Consider the following 21026-nt stretch of genomic DNA (forward strand, 5'->3'; position numbering starts at 1 on the left):
TTGCCAATGAACACCTAGGCAAAGACCAACACTTCTGGAACAATGTGCTCTGGACAGATGAGTCAAAGGTAGAGCTATTTGGCCACAGTACCAGAAGACATGTTTGGCGAAAACCAAAGACAGCATTTGACCACAAGAACCTGATACCAACTGCAAAGCATGGAGGTGGAAATATTATGGTTTGGGGGCAGCTTTGCTTGGGTCGCCACGTCAAAATCCAAGTTGGCCGCCACCATGTATGTCAACCTTGTGAGCGGAATATCTTGAAAAATAAGCGAAGTACCAACTTCTAATCTGGTGTGTGGGTGTATCTAGGCATAAGGAAGAACGCTATTGAAAATTGGGTCGCCACGTCAAAATCCAAGATGGCCGCCTTGCGTCTTCCACTTTGTCAACTCGCATCACTTCAGCGACGGGGGACCTAGGTGTAACGCTTGTTTATAGAGTGATCCGGTTGATTAAAGTGTATCGTGTGAGGTAGAGATTTGCCCTGACTGGTGTGGAAGTTATTGATTACTGACCGGGTGTTGTTAAATCGTGTGTAGAGTGTATTTTCAGTTTTTCCAACATATTGTTATGGTTTTGCACGACCCCCGTTCCCTTACCAAGGGGAGATTAAGCCCCTTGTTCTCCTGGGGTCTTCGCAACCGTGAGACTGAGTCACCACTTCCGGTCAGACACGGGACAGGGTTTCGGGACAATGTTCGCACGTACCTAAGTACCCACGCCGCCGCGGAAGCGGGGATCAAGTCTCGCACGAACCACGTGTAATTTGAGTACACCCGAGCAGATTGCGTACCACGTGGTCCATGCTGTTACCTTACTATTGGAACCCAATCAGAGCGATATAATTCGTACCATGCTTCGTCAATGATGGAAAACACGAGATGGTCGAATCAAAGAAATAACAGGTTTAATCATTATTTACAATGATTGGTAGAATAAGCAGAGACACCGGGCAGTCGTAAAACAGTCCGAACTTATTACCCAGACAACGGGCCCATTCACACTCACAGGGGGATGAAGGAAGAATTGTTCATGCGCTGAACGGGCTTTGGTCATCCAGGAACAGCTCACCCAGCGTGGCCCTCTGGCGGTCACCACACGTCCCCCGACGAAGGCAGGCAGGCAGGCGGAGGAATCCTCGCAGCGCGTGTCTTGGCAAAGGCAGGCAGGCGGGAAAATATACACGCGTCTCTGTAGCCCGGCACGGCTGTCTCGCACAACTACAACTTAGTACAACTCCGCGCTTTCACTTTCCTAACTCAACGGAGGATCTGGCTCAAGCTCAAACGAGAACTCAACTTGTAACTCATGCACGTTTCACCCGAGCTCATAACTTGTAATTCAACACCGCGCATCCCTTCTCATAACTGAGGTGGGGGCTTCGGGCGCAGGGTTATATTGGTCCCGCCCTAGCCCGCATCGAATGTTCCAAACCACGGCTTTTGCCACAGTGGTAAGCCACTCCCCTCGAGCCCTGATTGGCGGCTCGTGCTTACCAGTCACTCCCACTCTTCTTGTCCCGCCTTCCTTTGGCCTTGATTGACTTGTTCAGGCTGGCCTCGTGGGATTTCGTGCCAAATCCACAAACAATCAAGGCATCATAAGCATTGGAAGGAGACCTAATTCTCATTATTCTACTCAACACAAACTAAACATAGGAAAGGTCTACGCTTACACTTACTAAGAAATAACTGAGCTTAAACGAGGCTACGTGTTGTAGTGTAACTAAACGATGAGGGGAAATTAACCTTTATTATCAAAACACAAAACCGCAACAATATTGTTTGGTGCACTTTTGGCAAGTGATTCGGTATATGACCCATGTAGATTTGCAGTTCATATAGGAGGTGATGGGGAATTTTTGTCCAGTGCTACAACTACAAAATTTGTTTCCTTCTAGTAAATGCTTGTGAATAATACATTTGTTTGCTGTGCATTCGTAGAAGCCAGGGATCCTAGTTTCTTTGTTGTGGGGATGTGGGTGCTTTGCTTTTACCAAAAGGTCCCTGAGTGTCTGACCACGTCGAAATGATGTTAGCAGAGATTGAGGAAATATGGTGCCGAGTGTTTCTGATTGATGGAGGAGAGGAAGGGCCTTATTCAGAATACTTGGCAATTGGGATGAGGTAGGAGAGTAGGTGGTTACCAATGGGACATGGTTAGTTGCAGGTTTGGGTTTGTAAGTCAGAAGGTCTGCTCTCGGTATGCGTTTTGCTCGGTTTATTGCTTCTTTCACAGAGTGAGGGTCATAGTTTCATGCAATGAAGTGTGTTTCTAATTGGCAGAGAGAAGTTTCTTCTACCATTTTTGTTGAGCAAATGCGTCTTACTCTGAGTGCTTGACTGTATGGTATGCTTGCAATTGTATGTTTAGGATGAGATGAAGAAGGGAGAATGTAAGAGTGAGTGTCTGTTGGTTTGGTGTATAGTTCTGTTTCGAGTCTTATTTTGAAGCGTGAGTGTTGTGTCTAGAAAGTGAACTTCGGACTGTGAGCTGTCGAATGTAAACTTGATGGTCGGATTAATCAAATTTAATTCATTTTGGAATTTTGTGAGACAACGGGGGGGGTTTTGACCAGATGAACTGGATGTCATCAATATAACGTACCCAGGATTTTTCCAAGATGCCGTGATGAGTTTGTGCATTGATCTTGGCCTCTATCATTCCCATGAAGATGTTAGCGTACGATGGTGCAACAGGGGTACCCATAGCGGTACCTTGAGTTTGAATGTAATGTCGTCCGTTGAATTGGAAATTATTCAGTTTGAGTGTCAGTTCTAATAGAAAGTTCTAATAGAACGTCAAAACTTGCATATGGTCTTGAGTAGGTGATATTGGGACTTGTCGTGTATCTAGTGCTTTGCGGCATGCAGACAGGCCTTCTGAATGTGGAATATTAGTGTAGAGGGATGTAACATCTGCTGTGACTAAAATGGTTTGGGAGTTCAAAGGTGAGTATATTCTGTTCAATCCTTGGATGTGGGTCAGAAAACTGGTTGTGTCCTTGAGGTATGAGGAGAGATTCATCACGAGAGGACGTAAATGACAGTCAATAAATTTTGATATTACAACAGTTGGACATGTGCATCCAGATACGATTAGTCTACCTGGATTGTTTACCTTGTGTATTTTAGGAAGAAAATAAAGGTTAGGGCAATGAGGATCTTTCGGACCCAAGCGAGATTTGATGGTTTTATTCACCCGAATAGAATCTACTACCCTTTTAACCTCTTCAAGATGTAAAAGGGTCGGGTCGGATGGGAGCTCTTTGTAAGTATCACTATGTAGTTGACGATTACCTTCTGCAACGTAATCGGTAGTCGACATAATGACAATGGCAGTACCTTTATCTGCAGACTTTGTGACTATCTTTTCATTATTTTGGAGATTGTGAAGTGCTCGTCGCTCTGCCTTTGTAAGATTGTCCTTATGCCTGGAACAATTGTATTTTTGTGCCACCTTTTCAATTTCATTGCTCACTTGTTCCATATAGACATGTAGATATGGATTGTCAACACGTGGTGTCCAGGTGCTTTTTGGTTTGGGTAAGGTGAGTTGTGGTGTATTAGTATCGGTGTATGTGATTGTATGCGTGTTTGTTGGTTGTCTGTTGGTGTCAGACAACACCTTCACGCCTTAATTTTGCCCTTCCACGCCTCTCGCATCTTCCTCTGTCCCTCGACGTTCCTGCCTCTCGCCCACCCCTGGTCTTCAACACCCTTGCTGACACCATCGTTTGGCGTGCGAGGAGAACGGAGGCTGACGCAGCTGGGGAGACAAGCTGCGCACCTGCCGTCTGAGATGGACCATGCAGCGAGGCCTGGCTTTGTGCGCGCGTTGTTGTAGAATGTTTCGTAGAAGACTCAGAAGACTCCAATGAACGAAACAGCTTTTACAAAGTAAAGCTTTATTATAATTAATAATCACTTGTTTCAATTCAATAAGTAACTGCAATAACTAATGCGAATTGGTAATTCAAGTTGATGGTTCGTCTTCTTCGGCCGGTCCTCTGCGAAGCGCTGTTTCACATGGACACTCGTTGGTTCCGTTGGGCAAAGCTTCTGGTGACAAGTCTGACAAGTCCAAGAAATGTTCACGTTTTTATGGGCACAGCCGTGTTAATCCTCCCTGCCCTAATTTTAATCCCTTCTCCGCAAACGTTACTCGGTCATCCATGCTCGCCTCACCGGCACCAGCTCGCCCCCGCAGGCATTGACAACCATCCCCTCCTGCTGGGAGTTCCTCCAATCCTACATTTGCTTCACAATAGTGAAAGCCTAGGAATGTGCTCTAGCCCGGGGCCGTGACAAGGTGAACAAGAGATTTCCAGGTTTTGCTTATCTTCGTGTTTCCGAGGTCCAAATTCCTGACATTCTCTGAACCACCTGTTCACTCACCAATCTCAACCATTACAAGTAAAGATCTATACTTCCACAATTCCCTCATCTTTTTGTTTTTGTTTATATTAACCATTAATCTAAACATCAATACAAGTACAAGTAAACAATCAATCACTACAATTAAACATCAATACAAGTACTCAAACCACAACTTTGGTAATCCAATTCCCTTAGGCATACACCGTCATCCTGCAAGAATCTGATCACAAAACATTTCGTTGGTCATTGACTCCTTCCATATTGTTAATTCAATCTATTTCATTTGCATCACAAATATCTTTGCAAAACAACACTTCACCATCACCAAGACACAACAATTTCACTTCACCATTTTTCAAATTTATAAAGCATCTGCAACATCTGGCAAAACGTTTGCCTCCAAACAAATGTTGACTTTGTTTGAAAGGAAGGGCTGCTCACTTGCGTTTGAATTCAGGTATGAAACATTTTCTTCTAATGTCTTCATAGCACCTGCACTACTTTGTGTAGGGTTTCGCTGTTGTAACAAGTCAAGTGAATCCACTTGGATTCCGCCCAGGTTGGCACATGGAAATTATGATGTAGCATAATTATCATCTCGGGTCAAGATTTGAAATTATGCCATGGTTTTTGTAAAATTGCTACTAGTATTCACATTATGTTCACATTCATTCACATTCACAGGGTCCTCTGGGTCCTCTGGGCATTTGGGTCCTCTGGGTCATTTTCTGGTCTGGGTCTGGCAAATTTTCATTGACATTTGCCCAGTTTCAACTTTTATTGACCCAGAGGGTCATTTGGGTCCTCTGGGTCATTTGGGTCCTCTGGGTCATTTGGGTCCTCTGGGTCATTTGGGTCCTCTGGGTCATTTGGGTCCTCTGGGTCATTTGGGTCCTCTGGGTCATTTGGGTCCTCTGGGTCATTTGGGTCCTCTGGGTCATTTGGGTCCTCTGGGTCATTTGGGTCATTTGGGTCCTCTGGGTCATTTGGGTCCTCTGGGTCATTTGGGTCCTCTGGGCCATTTGGGTCATTTGGGTCCTCTGGGTCATTTGGGTCCTCTGGGTCATTTGGGTCCTCTGGGTCATTTGGGTCCTCTGGGTCATTTGGGTCCTCTGGGTCATTTGGGTCCTCTGGGTCATTTGGGTCCTCTGGGTCATTTGGGTCCTCTGGGTCATTTGGGTCCTCTGGGTCATTTGGGTCCTCTGGGTCATTTGGGTCCTCTGGGTCATTTGGGTCCTCTGGGTCATTTGGGTCCTCTGGGTCATTTGGGTCCTCTGGGTCATTTGGGTCCTCTGGGTCATTTGGGTCCTCTGGGTCATTTGGGTCCTCTGGGTCATTTGGGTCCTCTGGGTCATTTGGGTCCTCTGGGTCATTTGGGTCCTCTGGGTCATTTGGGTCCTCTGGGTCATTTGGGTCCTATATTCCTATCCTATAACATATATATCCTATAACCTATCCTATATATATCCTATATCATATAACATATATCCTATATATCCTATAACATAACATATAACAAATATATCCTATATTATGTACGAGCGAGCGGCCGCGTACCAGCCAAAGGGGTAGCCCATGGTTAGCCTAAATATAGATTTGATGACGTCATGTTTACACATCTGAGCGACAGAAACGTGCTTCACTTTTGGAGCGACAGAAACGTGCTTCACTTTTGGAGCGACAGAAATTCCCAGGCAAACGCTATAACGCACCAGGTTTACAACCTGTGCGTTAATAACTGTGCGGAGTCATAGACTGACCCTGCTCTCCATGTAGCATTCTTGCCACTCTTGCTGTAAACCATAGTAATTCCTGAACAAGGCCTTTGCCCAGTTGTAGTCGACTTGCCTCCTCCCTCATTATGAGTGGGCAGCAAGTATTGGTGTGACGTTGATTGGCCAGCAAGATGTGGAACAGGGATGCCAGATGCATCCACAATGATGTTGGGACCATGATGTTCAGGTCATCCATGGTCCATACCAGGAGCAACCAGCAGAATCGTGCACAGCTGTTGTGAAAAGGCACAGCCGTTTGCTTGCAGCTCCATGCTGGCTCCCCGGAAGTTGGTGAAGTAATAACATATGTCCCCGCATTTCATAGGGGTTGCAGGTAAAATGTCGTTGTACTGCAATTTCTGATGTGATGAATGTTCGAAGCCTTCGAACAAGAGTAAGTGATCGCCTTTCTTTCATATGTTGCAGTGTGATCCAGGCAAATGGTCACATAAATTTCCTTGGTGAAGGTAAGCATCCATCTCCAAGTTACACGGGAGAATGTCTTCATCATTCTTTGAGAAGGAGGGTGTATGCCAAGATTAACTTCATTTTTTAGCCACAAATTTTCTTTCTCGAACTTCTTCCCAATTCCGTTAGCACTCCCTTCAAAATGTGATCTCGTCTTATCCTTTTACTCAGTCACATCTGAATCTGCTTTCCACACACACTGAATCAGATAGGGTACATCTTACCATGAAATCAGCATAATCATGTATATCTTCCGACAGTTTCACATTCAACAATTTGTTGTTTTTCCTTAAAACATTCAAAAAGTTATATTCATTTATATGCGTCACACAAATAATATTCAATCAGGTATGTATTTTACTATTAAACTAAGCATAGCATCCACAATTGCTTTCAGGTTAATATAGTTCAAAAATTAACTCATGCAGGTATTTTAGCACTACTCAAAGACAATAAATGCATTTATAATGAGTCTATATGATTACAATCACAAACAGGAATATGTAATTCCCAACAAATTTTTCAAACCAACAAATTAAGCATAATGTATTATTACCATAATTCCTCCCCACTTTTTCTTTTATTTTTTATTAACAGTGTGTCACTCGTGGTGATATGAGTTCACTGATCTTGTAAAACGGACACAATTCATAACATTATCGTTATGCCATTATCTTAACTCTACTGTATTCATTTGCAACATCACTTGATTCAATCTTTTAATCTCAGTATTTATGTCACCATAAAAGTCTTCCTCTTGTGGTTCCACATTTCTTTCCTCATTCATCACTTCATGCATTATCATAGTGTTGTTGGTTACCTTATTCAAACACACCGTCACTAAGGCTTTCAAGCAAGCCACCACTAAAACAATTGCCAATATAACTACTTAACCAACAAACAAGTATTGGAGTATCTTAGCTGCTACTCCTCCAAATGTGTTTCCCAACCATGCAAAGGCACCCCCTTTTATACAAAACATGTGAGCTACCCCTTGTATATGTTCATACCTATAACATAATTATATGTCAATGACATTCAACATTATATACCAAACTAACAAGCTTTCTAAAATGTAAACAAAGAAAAAAATCCCTTAATACGTAACATAAATCTGATTATTTGCCTTGCCCTGATCCCCCTATCTCCTGGGGTCGAACTAAATCCCCTGATCATGAGTGTAGTTGTGATACATTATCACTCATGCTGTACTAATATCAGTAGGTAATTGTATGTCATGTAGGCAAATAAATATCACTATCCCAAGTAGGAATACTACATGTTGAAAATGCAATGTTTATCAATGCAAGGGTGTTAAAATGTAATTCAAATGAATGTAAATCACGACTATCATTTATCTGCCACTGAATGTTCTGCTGGGCTGCTAGGTGCAGCCTCATTTTCTGTGGGGCCGTCCACCTTAGTCCCATGTGCTCGCTTGCAATGAGAGGCATGAATCCAACTTTCTATTTTGGGTCCATATTTGTTTCTATTCTTATCAATCTCCTATGGTTTATCAATTCGTTCCAAAATACCGCAACCAAAGGTTTTAACCAAAGCTCTACCAAACTATTTCCAATGTGAACTCAAAATGCCAGTGAAACAATGATTCGAAGAATTAACTTCAAGGGGTCAATAAATTTATTCTATAACCAGATCTAATTTTCCCATCCAATAGTTTGCCTTGCCAAATGTCATATTATAACACTTTAATAAAACTTCGAAAAATGTCTCTCATCTCAATAAATACCCTTTTTTCTTCCCAAATACTCATCTGTAAATTACATATTCAATTACAGTTTCTCCCAATTTGTTCGGTCTAAATGGCCACCGAAGTGGCTGCCAACATGCAGTACCTTTTTTATCTACCAAGTAAGTATTCGTCCACATAAGACCTCTACCAAAATGTTGTTTGTAAAAACAAATCTGGGATTTCTGATTACATGGATGCACACTCTCAGGACATTTTCAGGCTGCTGTTAACAATCCACTATGATAAATTAATTCCTTTACCCACAATCAAATAATTAACACAAATTGAGGATATTATCCCTATCGCATTGATTTATAGATTCATTATGTTGGATCATATTTTTCCTTTCCCACTGCTATAAGGAAGAACAATAGCTCTTATAAGTCTTTGTAATATCTCACTTAATTTACCCAGCATCGAAGAATTTATTTACTATCTATTCTCCTTTTGTTAGCCAGTGACTGTTTGAACTCCAAAACGTAATTTGATGTATCCCATGTGTACAGCTACCACTTATTGAAAACCCCTACTTTTGTAGAAAATATCCAAGTACGTGTTTTTTTACACCCCCTTAACTGTTGCTCATTCATTTATATGCACCCAGTGAGTACTACTGACACCAGTATGCCAATGTAGGTGTGCGAGATTAACAAATATGTTGCAGGTACAATGTACATGTGACATCGCGTTCCGAGTATAAATAACGTAACAGCGCGTTCATGTCTGCCCCTTGGTTTAAGATTCACAATACATTTCGTTTTAAAACTCACAATAGTTCAAACCAGGAAAATTTTCTTCACTATTTTCCCATATCATCTATGCCTAATACACATCCATACATACAGCACAATTTATATGCTGATAAAATTCAAGTTTATATATACATATAAAAAAAATCCGTGAGCAGAGTACTCTGGGAAGTCAGTGTAAGACCTCTCCAAAATTTGGCTAATTTTGTACTCCCACATTTTTATGAAGCTCATATCCATAAATAGCTTTGATTCTCATATAAATTCTATCAAAATGGAATCCCAAGATTACAACCAATTTTTACTATTAATGAATGGCTGCTCATAACTCAGCAAATCAAATCTTTATATTCCATCTCCCTTGACAAAAGAGATAATGTTCATAATCAAATTATATTTCTATTTTATTTTACGAATTCTCTCGATATGCGATCCCATCCACATGGAACTATCTATTTTCAGACAAGGCACACTGTCGGTGTCAACAATCTTAGATTGACACACAAAACAACAACAAACACAAACATTGACACACAAAAACACACACACACACACACACACACACACACACACACACACACACACACACACACACACACACACACACACACACACACACATGCATTATGCGTATTTGTTTGCGTTGGAACCATTATTTACAGATCAAGATGGGTGTCAATTTTATTTCAATTTCATAAAATTTGTCCTTCAATTTTAGAAATGCTAATACACAAATAGACCAAAAAGTTTATTCTTAGAACCCCTATATGATGTCACATTGAAATTACCCTTTCAGTTCCCACAATAATTTATCCAAATTTGACTACACATCCATTTACATATCAGTCGACCACTGACCTATCAACCATGTGAAACAATAGGCCAAAATTTCCACCTGATCATCATGTGACTCTTGTCACTTGGTTTCCAAAAATTTTTGCAAGCAATTGTTCCAAACTTTGTAAATTTAAAAATTGTTGTGCCCAAAATAGAAGAGCCAATTTTGGCATTTGATCAATTAATTATTAATTTGTTAACAAGGAAAAATAAAAAATGAATCATTCTTGCTCCGAAAACTTTTCAGACACAAGAATCATCGATAGTTATTCATGTTTGTCCAGTAATAATAATAATAATAATAATAATAATTCATTTATTTTGTATAGCGCTTTTCCAGAAGCCCAAAGGCGCTTTGACAGAGTGGCAAACATAATGCATAACAATACATGAAAACAACAATTGCAAAAAGACAAGAATCAATAGGGAAATATTTAAAGCAAAAGGAGGGAGAAGGAGAAGAGATAGTCAGGGGTTAAATGCTGTGGGTTGAATGTTGAATGCAGTGTTGAACAGGTGGGTCTTTAGTGATGTTTTGAATGTGGTGAGTGAGGAGGAGTCTCTGATGGTGTGAGGTAGTGAGTTCCAGAGGGTGGGAGCAGCGATGGAGAAGGCCCTGTCCCCCCAGGATCTGAATTTGGTCCGGATGGAGGGGGTCAGGAGGTTGGTACCAGCAGAGCGGAGGTTGCGGGTGGGAGTGTGTCTGGAGAGGAGGTCAGCCAGGTAGGATGGGGCCAGGTTATGGAGGGCTTTGTATGTCAAGAGGAGGATTTTGTACTGGATTCACTGGGGGATGGGGAGCCAGTGAAGCTTGTAAAGGACGGGGGTGATGTGGTCACGTGTCCGGGAATGGGTGAGTAGACGGGCAGCGGAGTTCTGAATGTATTGGAGTTTATTGGTGATTTTTGAGGGTGAACCATAGAGGAGGCTATTGCAGTAGTCCAGACGGGAGGTGATGAAGGCGTGGATGAGGGTTTCTGCAGCCGTGGAGGAGAGGGATGAGCGGAGACGGGCAATGTTTTTCAGGTGAAAGAAGGCTGACTTTGTGATCTGTTTAGTGTATTTGTCGAAGGAAAGGGGTTGGTCAAAGATAACGCCAAGATTCCGGATGTGAGGGGAGGTGGATACTGGGATACTGGGATACTGTTATCTGGGATATTCTAATATCTGGGATATCTGGATACTGGGATAATCTAATCTGTTGAGGCCAATCATCATTTGGGATTTGCAGCAATGAAGGCCTAATCGTTGTCTGAGGTACCGGTAAGCACTGGTACCCTTGATCTTGGTTTGCCCCATGAACTTGTCTTCCTGTTGACATATGGGCATCTTCTTCTCCAATGTCCCATCTCTCCACAATTGAAACATCGGTTTCTGTCAGTAGATTTATGATTTCCCCTTGGATCATAAGAAAATTCTCTGTACTGTTCTTTTTGGGGAGACAAATGGGAATCAGATGGGACAACTGTCACTTTTATTCCTATTTTCGAGGGCAGTTGTGCATTTATCTCCTCCCATGTATCCTGTATCCTTTTTATTTTAAGTTCTAGGTCCGTTATTCGTTCTTGCTGTTCCCATTGTCTGGATTCACCATCCCAAAGATGGAATGCAAGCCAGTCTACCGTTCGTTTCTGTCTCTTCCTGGCTTTCAATTTTTGTCCTAATCTTTCCAATCGACTTCGCTCAAATGTACCATCTCTTGGAAACTCCTTAGCATGTCCCTTTGTCCAGAAATGCCAATTCTCGACCTCCCTTATAGCTTCGGCACCATAACGGTCGTACATATAATATGTACAAGTACCTTTTTGTGGAATCTCTGGTTGTCCTTGTGTATTCTTGCAGGCTCCATTTCCCATTTTGCCTGTATGTGAATAACACTCTTTACTCACTCAATGTATCAGATAACTATTTGGACTTGCACTTTGGAATGCACCTGTACACACCTGTACTATATGTACTGTAAATAAAATCTACTAGGGTTTGTTCCACCTTTTATCAAAGTAGCGTTGGATGTGTTGTAGCTTGTTCCTCTAAGGCTTCGCTCGTACTTCCAGGAAGGATCTCTCCACCTGTTCAAACGGTGATTTCCAGAGAATCTCTCTCACCTGTGGCTTTTGCACAACCCAATCTCACAGATTGGTATTGCAGATGAGCCAAATGGGTCAGTGTAAAATGGGTGACTCCACAGGTATCCCGTTGTGTCGAAGGGGGAATCACACAATGGTAACCGCACATATATATTGTTGCGAATATGGAATTTGGCCTCCATATCCGCTTGTAAATATTCCCCTATTTTCTCCAATACTCCCCAACTTTCCCCAATCCCCCATTCCCTAGTCCCATTGCATGTAAATAACAATCAGTAGAGCCGACCTTCCCCTTATTCCCCCATTAAATGTCGTGCCCAGGTCCACCGCACCACACGTAGACAACTTTCGGACATCTTCCTAGTTATTCTTATTCTATGTCAGTTAAGGCCTCGTTTCCATTAATTTATGACTCTTCGTTGCACCAGAATGTGATTATATGGCACCAGTAGTGAGTTTAGGACCTTTCCCATACCTCCTCCCATCTTCTTACCCGTCTACAAAAACAGAGGGGCACGGCGCTGCGCGGGGGGGAGTGTGCGTCCTCCCACCGGCTCGGTTCGCCGCCATCGACAATGCGCTCCAGACGATGCGCTCCAGACCATGCGGATGCGCTCCACGGGGTTACCACGAAGGGGCTCCTTGTCAGCTCCTCGTCAAGGGCGGAGCCTGGTAAACCCCCCGCACGCACCCAATGAGAAGCAACGTGCCGATTCCACGAGGCGGAGCTAACGAGCCGAGGGCGTGTCACTCCCCGCCGGATATACGCGGCCACGCGCCGGATGTGACGTGAGATGCGCCCCCAGCTGGAGAAAGAACGTTGCCTGCGATCGCTGAGAGGAAGAGAACCCGCCTGTGAAAGAACGTTACCTCCGAGCGCTGAAACCTCCCGCATCTCTGGACCGGACCGGGTCGATTCTAACCTTTGAGCACAGGTGCACCTGGAGCCATCGACAACCGCTTTCCTGCCATCAACCCCCGTGTGAGTCAGCCGTTGTCCCGTTTACCTGTCGTCTGTCCGGGGTTAAGATAAGCCTGTGTCTAAGTGCCCATCTTTTCTGTGCTTTACCTCTAGCCCCTGTAATCTAACCTTTTCAGTACGAATATAATTGAGAATCGAAACATTGGTGTCTGTCATTATAACCCAGCCGGGTGTCTTCTTTTTCCTTATTGAGCCAGCGTGGCGCGGCTTCGTCAACGTTCGGGTACAATCGGGTAATTTGTGCGGACACGACGGCCATTCCGCTCGGCCCACCTTAACATCAAAGTCGTGTCTGTAACAATTGGTTGTCAGGAGTTGGATTCGAACCTGGGACTAAATTTATTTAGCCCAAATTTTGGACACCAATTGTGTTAGTACGGTAACAATTGGTGTCGAGGAGTGAGATTCGGACCCGGGACTAAATTTTTTTAGGCCCAAACGTTGGGAAGTAGAATTGATCCGGAGCGCGGGTACTGCGCTCGACGAAAGTATAACGGCGAAATTTCGAATTTGTTTTACGAAACTCGAATTTTGAAAGTCGCGCTATGGCGGATCAAGACGGCTGGGGTCCGGTAGGGGAGAGTGAAGCAGGGTCGGTCCAGGACCAAATTGAGACACGTGAGGAGAGCGAGGCAGCGAAGGTAGCAGGCGCGCAAAATGGCGCCTCGCTGGTCACCGCGCCGGCGACCGTGGCAGCGCCCCCGGTGGATTGGAACTTGTTTTTTTTACAAATGAGGGCCCGTATGGAACAAATGGGTGAGCGATTGGAGAACCAAATGGAAGGGATGCAAAGGGGGTTAGAGGGGTTAGAAAACCAGATGGGGGCAATGAGGGATGAAGCGAGGGCTCGGAGTGAGCAATTGGGGGTAATGGGAAACGAAATGGGGGTAATGAGGGACGAAGCGAGGGGTACCGGTGAGGGGTTAGACAACGGGATAAAGGAGGTGAAAAATGGGTTAATGGGGGTAGAAAATAGAATGGCTGCCCAGGAGAATCAGATAGAGGGAGTGAAAAATGGGGTAGAGGGAGAGGAGATTAGAAGAGGTGTGAGTGAGGAGGTCGGAGGAGTGCGCGAGGAGGTGAGGCACTGTGAGGAGCACATGGAGAAGGAGGTGAGAAAGGGGACTGTAAAGTTACAAGGGGGCATAGAGGACCTGACGCAGGAGGTGGAGCAGCTGACGGTGGGACAGACGGAGTTAGTGGAGCAGGTTCAAAGGAACACTGCGGTATTAGGAGGGTTGAAAGCGACACAGAAAGAAGTGGAAGAAGGGATGAGCGAAATTGAGAAGCGACGGAGAGGGGATAACAAAGAGATAAAAGAGGAGATAAAAGAATTGGTCCAAAGTCTGTGTTTGGATCGTGATGTGCTCATTAACCGGATGAGGGATTCGCAGGTGATGGAGGAGAAGCGAAGAGGAAGAGGACCCGGTGTAAGTGGTGACCAATATGGTCGTGCGTATGATGCGCCAGGGGATTTAATAAGCTTGGGGGTCGAGATAGACCCGGGTGTTCGTGAGAGGCCGTTGGTGAAGTGTGCGACAGGTCTGGTGTGCGAAAGAGGAGGTGTGCGAGAAAGTCCGACTCTGGGGTGTGTGAGGAAAAAGTGCATGCCAAGGAGTGAGGGTGCTGGCGAGAGTGAGTCGGTCGTAGCGCGTGTGCGAGGGAGCACATGGAAGCGTGGTGTGGTGAGTGTTACAGAGGGTGTGACGGGAGAGTGTGCGCGAGAAAGGTGTGTGACGGACAGGTGCATGAGGAAAGAGTGCGCTGTCAGAAGTAAGGAAGAGTGTCCACCTGTGGTGAGTGTTACAGAGGGTGTAACGGGAGAGTGTGCGCGAGAAAGGTGTGTGACAGACAGGTGCACGAGGAAAGAGTGCGCTGTCAAGAGTAAGGGTGAGTGCGTTGTCAAGAGTGGTGGTGAGAGTATTGAGAGTGACAAGGAGAGTGAGTTGGTTGTGACAGGTGAGCGAGGATGTACACCTGGGATGGAAGGATGCACACCTGGAATGGTAGAGCGTGAGTGGGAATGCACGCTGGAGTTGGTGGTGAGGCACATGGTTGGGTGTGCGAATGAGAGCACACCTGTGATTGTCACAGAGGAGGTGACCGAGAAGGGGGTGCGAAGCGGTGTATTGGTGAGGTGTGCGAGCAACGAATGTGTGCCAAAGTGTTCGGTGGTCAGGTGTGTGACCAAGGCTGTGAGTGGAATAGGTGTACCTGGGTGTGTAAGGAAAGGTACGAGGAGCATGGGCACGGCTGGATGTGTGAGCAAGGAACGGGCTGCGGGGTGTAAGCGTCCAGGTGAAGCATCGACGTTACACGGGTTAGAGGTTAGAGCGACTTTTAGCCGAAGCAGGCCCTCGGTGCGTGCCGGGCCTCGCTTTGAACGGCCGCGTCCAGGCTCCACTAGGCGGAGCTGGCAGCCCGATAGGAAGGGTCGTTATGGCGACCACGTTTTGTTGAGACGTGCCGGCAGGTCGAGATCGGGACATTGGATGGCTCCACGCCGAGGGGGTGCGTGGGATCTCGGCCCGGGTAAGCCCCCGTCCCTGCACCGAGTGCCGGACGCATCCAGCCGCTGGCACAAAACAACCAGCATCCATTGCTTGGCTTTACGAAGCCGGGCTTTGGACAGGGATTGGCGCACCGAGAGGTATTAGTGAGTCGACTGGGTGATGAGGTTAGTGTTTTGGACCCAAAATTAGAGAAAAACAAAATTTGATGATTGGCAAGGGATTGGCAGTAGTGATTGGCAGATGATGGGCAGTGATTGGCAAATTTTTGATTTATTGAAATTTGATGTGCAAAATTGGTAGTGAGAGACCCCCGATGTGGTGGGATGGCAAATCCACCATCCTTCCCATAGTGGGGGCAAAGGAGCAATAGCTTATGGGGTGTATGGCAGTGAAAACTAGCCCGGATGGGTTAGGTTATATGATAGGGCCCTAGAAGATGACATTAGGTAACGTTAAGTTTAGTTAGTGACTGATACCTGTAGTGGGGACGCAGGTAGATTAGTGTGGATGATAATGACGAGGGAGCGCAATAGTTTAAAGGGACGACTGGGAAGCGCAAGTTTCAGAGGGGAGTAGTTAGCTGAGATGATGCCGTGTGTGTGAGAATTGAACAGGTGTGATTGCACAGGTGTGCAACTGGACAGGTGTGTGGAGCAGTGTGTGAGTAGTGAGTGTTGTGGATCAGCGCGAATGCGCTTGGGGAGAGAAGGGTGCAGGTGGCACCAGGTGTGAGAGCACAGGTGTGCAAGTACAGGTGTGTGGAGAGAGTTGGAGTAAGTGGTATGGAGTGGTGTGCATGGTGCGAAGGTGTGGATGGGGGAAGAGTGGACCCCTTTCACGAGTACCCGGGGCGGGTAGTGTAAGTGTTAGGTAGAGGGTGCAGGTAAATTGTGGTTGGATATTGGCATTTGTGGTGCGGTTGCAGAATGGTATTGTGGATGGGTGCATTAGTGTTGTGGAAATGGCTGGGCGTGTAGCCTGTTAGTGTGTGTAGTTGGTTGGGCACTCCACCACTGTGAGGATGTCGGCCAGGTGAGGCCGCAGGTGGGCTCTGGGAGCCGGTAGAGTTGTGGATGGGGCCCGAGGATCCGGAGGATGGACCCGGGTAGCCCAGTGCCAGAGAGGGCACCGAGTGGGGAGAGTGCCAGAGGGCCTTCCCCAGGTAGTTAGGTTAGGGTGAGGAGCAGGTAAGCTCGGAGGCAACTGCAGTGGTGGAGGTGTGCAGGTGGGTAGACCCACTGGGAGAGGTACACGCCACAGCCCAGAAATTGTGCGAGGGCACCGGGAGATGAATCGGGGGAGTGAGACCCCAAATTGAAGAGCACCACAGTTTGGCCAATGGGAATTGGTTTTTAGAACCCATAGTGTAAGAGGGCCAATGGTTTGGCCGGAGAAAGACCCCGGGTAGTGTAAAGTTGTTAAAGTCATTTAGGAAATAGTTAGGATTGATGAACCTGTCGCACCATACGCAGCCACTTACCTGTGGTGATGATGATGACTCCACACCTGTGTTTTCTTTGTTTTGTTGCAGGAAATGAGAATTGCTGTGTGGATTTGTGAGACGCATCACGACGTGGATGAGACATTGGGGTGATTCCATCTCTCCCTCCCTAGGAGGGACTGATGATGAATTGGTAATGGCAAATTTTGATGTGCAGTTGGAGATGGCAAATTTTGATGAGAGTTGAAAATGGCAAATTTGATTGGTTAGGAGGGAGAGAAGACGAATTTGGTTTATGGGAGGAACGGGGAAGACAGTAGGGATGTTTGTTGATTTGTAAAGTAGATGTTTATGGGTAGTGTTGTGTTTTGTGGATACAGTAAGGGGTAAAGGAGGGGCCATGTAGGTTACCTGGTGGGGGGGGCGTACGATAGGAACGTACCTGTCTCACCTGGTTCCCATGTGCCCCCAGTGTGCATCACCTTACATTGCGTGCACTTTTGCGCCCTTACCACCTTACTCACTTGTCTGCTTCTTTTGTCTCCCACCTCCGAGGATCTGGCTTTGGGGTAGAGAGAGAGGAGAGAGAGGTGCTGGCTGCGCAGTTGTGGGCCTGCACTTTCGCTGTTTGCTGCCGGGATCGATACACCATATGGACCGCAATGTTTGTGGCCACCCACAATGGACCGCAGTTCGTTTGCGGCCAAGCACCACCCGGGGATGGACCTATGGGTCAACGTGGCACCTATGCCATACAGGTGAACCACTTTTAGTTAACACCAAGTGCACCACAAGAAGAGCAAGAGACACCTGCAGGGTTAGGGGTTGTCGAATTTATTTTTATTCCAATGAACAATGGTGACTGCACCGATTGGTGGAGGGGTGGTGCTTTTGATGCTCGGGAAGGGTGCTCTGCACGTTATTAAAGGCCGTCGGCCACAGAGCACTCGTGGGTTGGTGTATCGATGCTGGCAAGCGCGCTCTCTCTATGCATAACATCTGCATGTGTCCCTCCAAAAACAGGTCCTGGATCGTAGTGTAAATAGCAGCGTAGTCGTGTAAATAATGCTCCCTACCGGCTGTATGTGTAGTTTGAGAATTCTTTCCGGATTCGGTTATCCTGTGGGTGTGTTTCTGTGAGGAGAAGGGTGCAACGTCGCAGGGGGACATATTTACTCATTTGTGAATATCTGTAAAACTGTCGCACTCAGGGTAGAGTTAATAGTAGAGGGAACTACATTGCGTGCCACACTAAAGTAGGTAAAAATTTATCGGGTCGGGACGCCCCGAGGGTAGAGAAGGGTGCAATGTTGCGAATATGGAATTTGGCCTCCATATCCGCTTGTAAATATTCCCCTATTTTCTCCAATACTCCACAACTTTCCCCAATCCCCCATTCCCTAGTCCCATTGCATGTAAATAACAATCAGTAGAGCCGACCTTCCCCTTATTCCCCCATTAAATGTCGTGCCCAGGTCCACCGCACCACACGTAGACAACTTTCGGACATCTTCCTAGTTATTCTTATTCTATGTCAGTTAAGGCCTCGTTTCCATTAATTTATGACTCTTCGTTGCACCAGAATGTGATTATATGGCACCAGTAGTGAGTTTAGGACCTTTCCCATACCTCCTCCCATCTTCTTCCCCGTCTACAAAAACAGAGGGGCACGGCGCTGCGCGGGGGGGAGTGTGCGTCCTCCCACCGGCTCGGTTCGCCGCCATCGACAATGCGCTCCAGACGATGCGCTCCAGACCATGCGCTCCACGGGGTTACCACGAAGGGGCTCCTTGTCAGCTCCTCGTCAAGGGCGGAGCCTGGTAAACCCCCCGCACGCACCCAATGAGAAGCAACGTGCCGATTCCACGAGGCGGAGCTAACGAGCCGAGGGCGTGTCACTCCCCGCCGGATATACGCAGCCACGCGCCGGATGTGACGTGAGATGCGCCCCCAGCTGGAGAAAGAACGTTGCCTGCGATCGCTGAGAGGAAGAGAACCCGCCTGTGAAAGAACGTTACCTCCGAGCGCTGAAACCTCCCGCATCTCTGGACCGGACCGGGTCGATTCTAACCTTTGAGCACAGGTGCACCTGGAGCCATCGACAACCGCTTTCCTGCCATCAACCCCCGTGTGAGTCAGCCGTTGTCCCGTTTACCTGTCGTCTGTCCGGGGTTAAGATAAGCCTGTGTCTAAGTGCCCATCTTTTCTGTGCTTTACCTCTAGCCCCTGTAATCTAACCTTTTCAGTACGAATATAATTGAGAATCGAAACATTGGTGTCTGTCATTATAACCCAGCCGGGTGTCTTCTTTTTCCTTATTGAGCCAGCGTGGCGCGGCTTCGTCAACGTTCGGGTACAATCGGGTAATTTGTGCGGACACGACGGCCATTCCGCTCGGCCCACCTTAACATCAAAGTCGTGTCTGTAACAATATCCATGCATAGACTCACCACCTTGCTCAATTTTCCAAGGTTGTCTTCACATTGATAATATCTCACAAAGATATCAAAGCTTCTTTCTTGAGACCGCATCCTCATCAATCAATCAATCAATTTATTCAATGAAATTAATTCAATTTCAATTAATCTATCACTATTCATCAATAAATCAAATTAATCACTCTAGATGACTCCCTGCACAAGCCCCCTCCCCAATGATGTCAGGATAGATCCATCCATTGACGGAGATCGAAGATCATCGGTCGTCACCTCTGATCCCTACCTCATGCTAATTGACGAATCACTCTCTGTACTAGGGTCATATCTGACATATATTTTTCTCAATTTTGCCTGGTCACCACAAATTCGACTTTGCAACCACGAAAGGCAACTCATCCTTCATTCGTGAGACAGCCAAAATTGATGGCAGATATGAAACTTCATTGGGAAAAATGTCTCATTTTCAATAGTACCCAAAACCTCTTGGCAATCAAAATTTTGTAAAACTCCTGAAATGTTCTACGAACAAACGATGATCAATTCATAATTTGCCCAAAAAAATTATTTATTTATTTATTAAATCATGCGAAAATTTTTGAAACTCAATTGCTTGTAATACACAATTTATCCTATAGGGCTTGAAAGCTCTTTTCCATTCTGCATTTAAGCCCTATGATGTCATCTTAATAATCATGATTTTATAATCCTCTCTCATAATCAACCAACAAGAACAACAAACATTTCCTGTATAAACAGTTTGCATATATCATGACATACATGTCTTCAAATAAAATTGTATGACCAAGAGAACAATGAACGGAAAGAGTGAAAAGTAAAAATAAAACTAATTAAAACCGGGCAGTGATGATCCGGGGACCATACCGCTCCATCCTGATTGGACGGGTGCGCGCCAGAGTCGTTGACGACAGCCCAGATCCGATTGTTCAAAGTTTCAACTCAATCGATCGAAAAATGAACGCAGGGATGCATTTTAAAGGTTTTCAAAAAATACAATATGGCCGCCATGTCACGTGACCTATGACGTCATAATTAGTATATGCATCCAATCAAGTGACCTACTATAATTGGTCAAGGTATCAAGCTCATCTGACCAACGGTTTGGCCTGCAGGGCGATACCAAGTTCATGGCATCACAATATTAATTAAATAAAAGAAATGCAGAGTCAGCACTTTTTTAATTGGTGCGCCGTAGACTAATTAATCAAAAATGAAAATTCAGAGAAAAGAGCGTTCTTCGCCTTGGGGTGTAGTATATGTGTGCGAAGTTTCACCTCAATAAGTCAAAAATGAAAGAGGAGATAGATTTTTTAAAAAGATTTTCACTAAATCCAACATGGCCGCCACAAAACGTGACCTATGACGTCATACTTAGGATATGCATCAAGTCATATGGTGTCCCATACATGGTCAAAGTTTCAAATTCCTACGATGAAAGGTGTGACCTGTAGGTCGCCAACAAATTTTATGGAATCAGAATATTAATAATTTTAATAATCTATCTATAATTCCAGTAATCTCTGTATGTCTGTATGTCTGTGTGTCTGTGACCGCTGTTTCTCGACAACCACGGGTCCGAT

At 45.4% G+C, this 21026-nt stretch overlaps 1 long non-coding RNA gene across 1 annotated transcript in view; it reads left to right on the forward strand.

Moving 5' to 3' along the window:
* The window catches only part of LOC137419545 (uncharacterized), a 221935-nt gene that overhangs the window by 20639 nt on the left and 180270 nt on the right, over positions 1-21026 (forward strand). The window lies entirely within an intron of this gene.

The sequence above is a fragment of the Myxine glutinosa genome, chromosome 1, assembly GCF_964187855.1.
Source record: "Myxine glutinosa chromosome 1, kmMyxGlut1.1, whole genome shotgun sequence".
Taxonomy (NCBI): Eukaryota; Metazoa; Chordata; class Myxini; order Myxiniformes; family Myxinidae; genus Myxine; species Myxine glutinosa.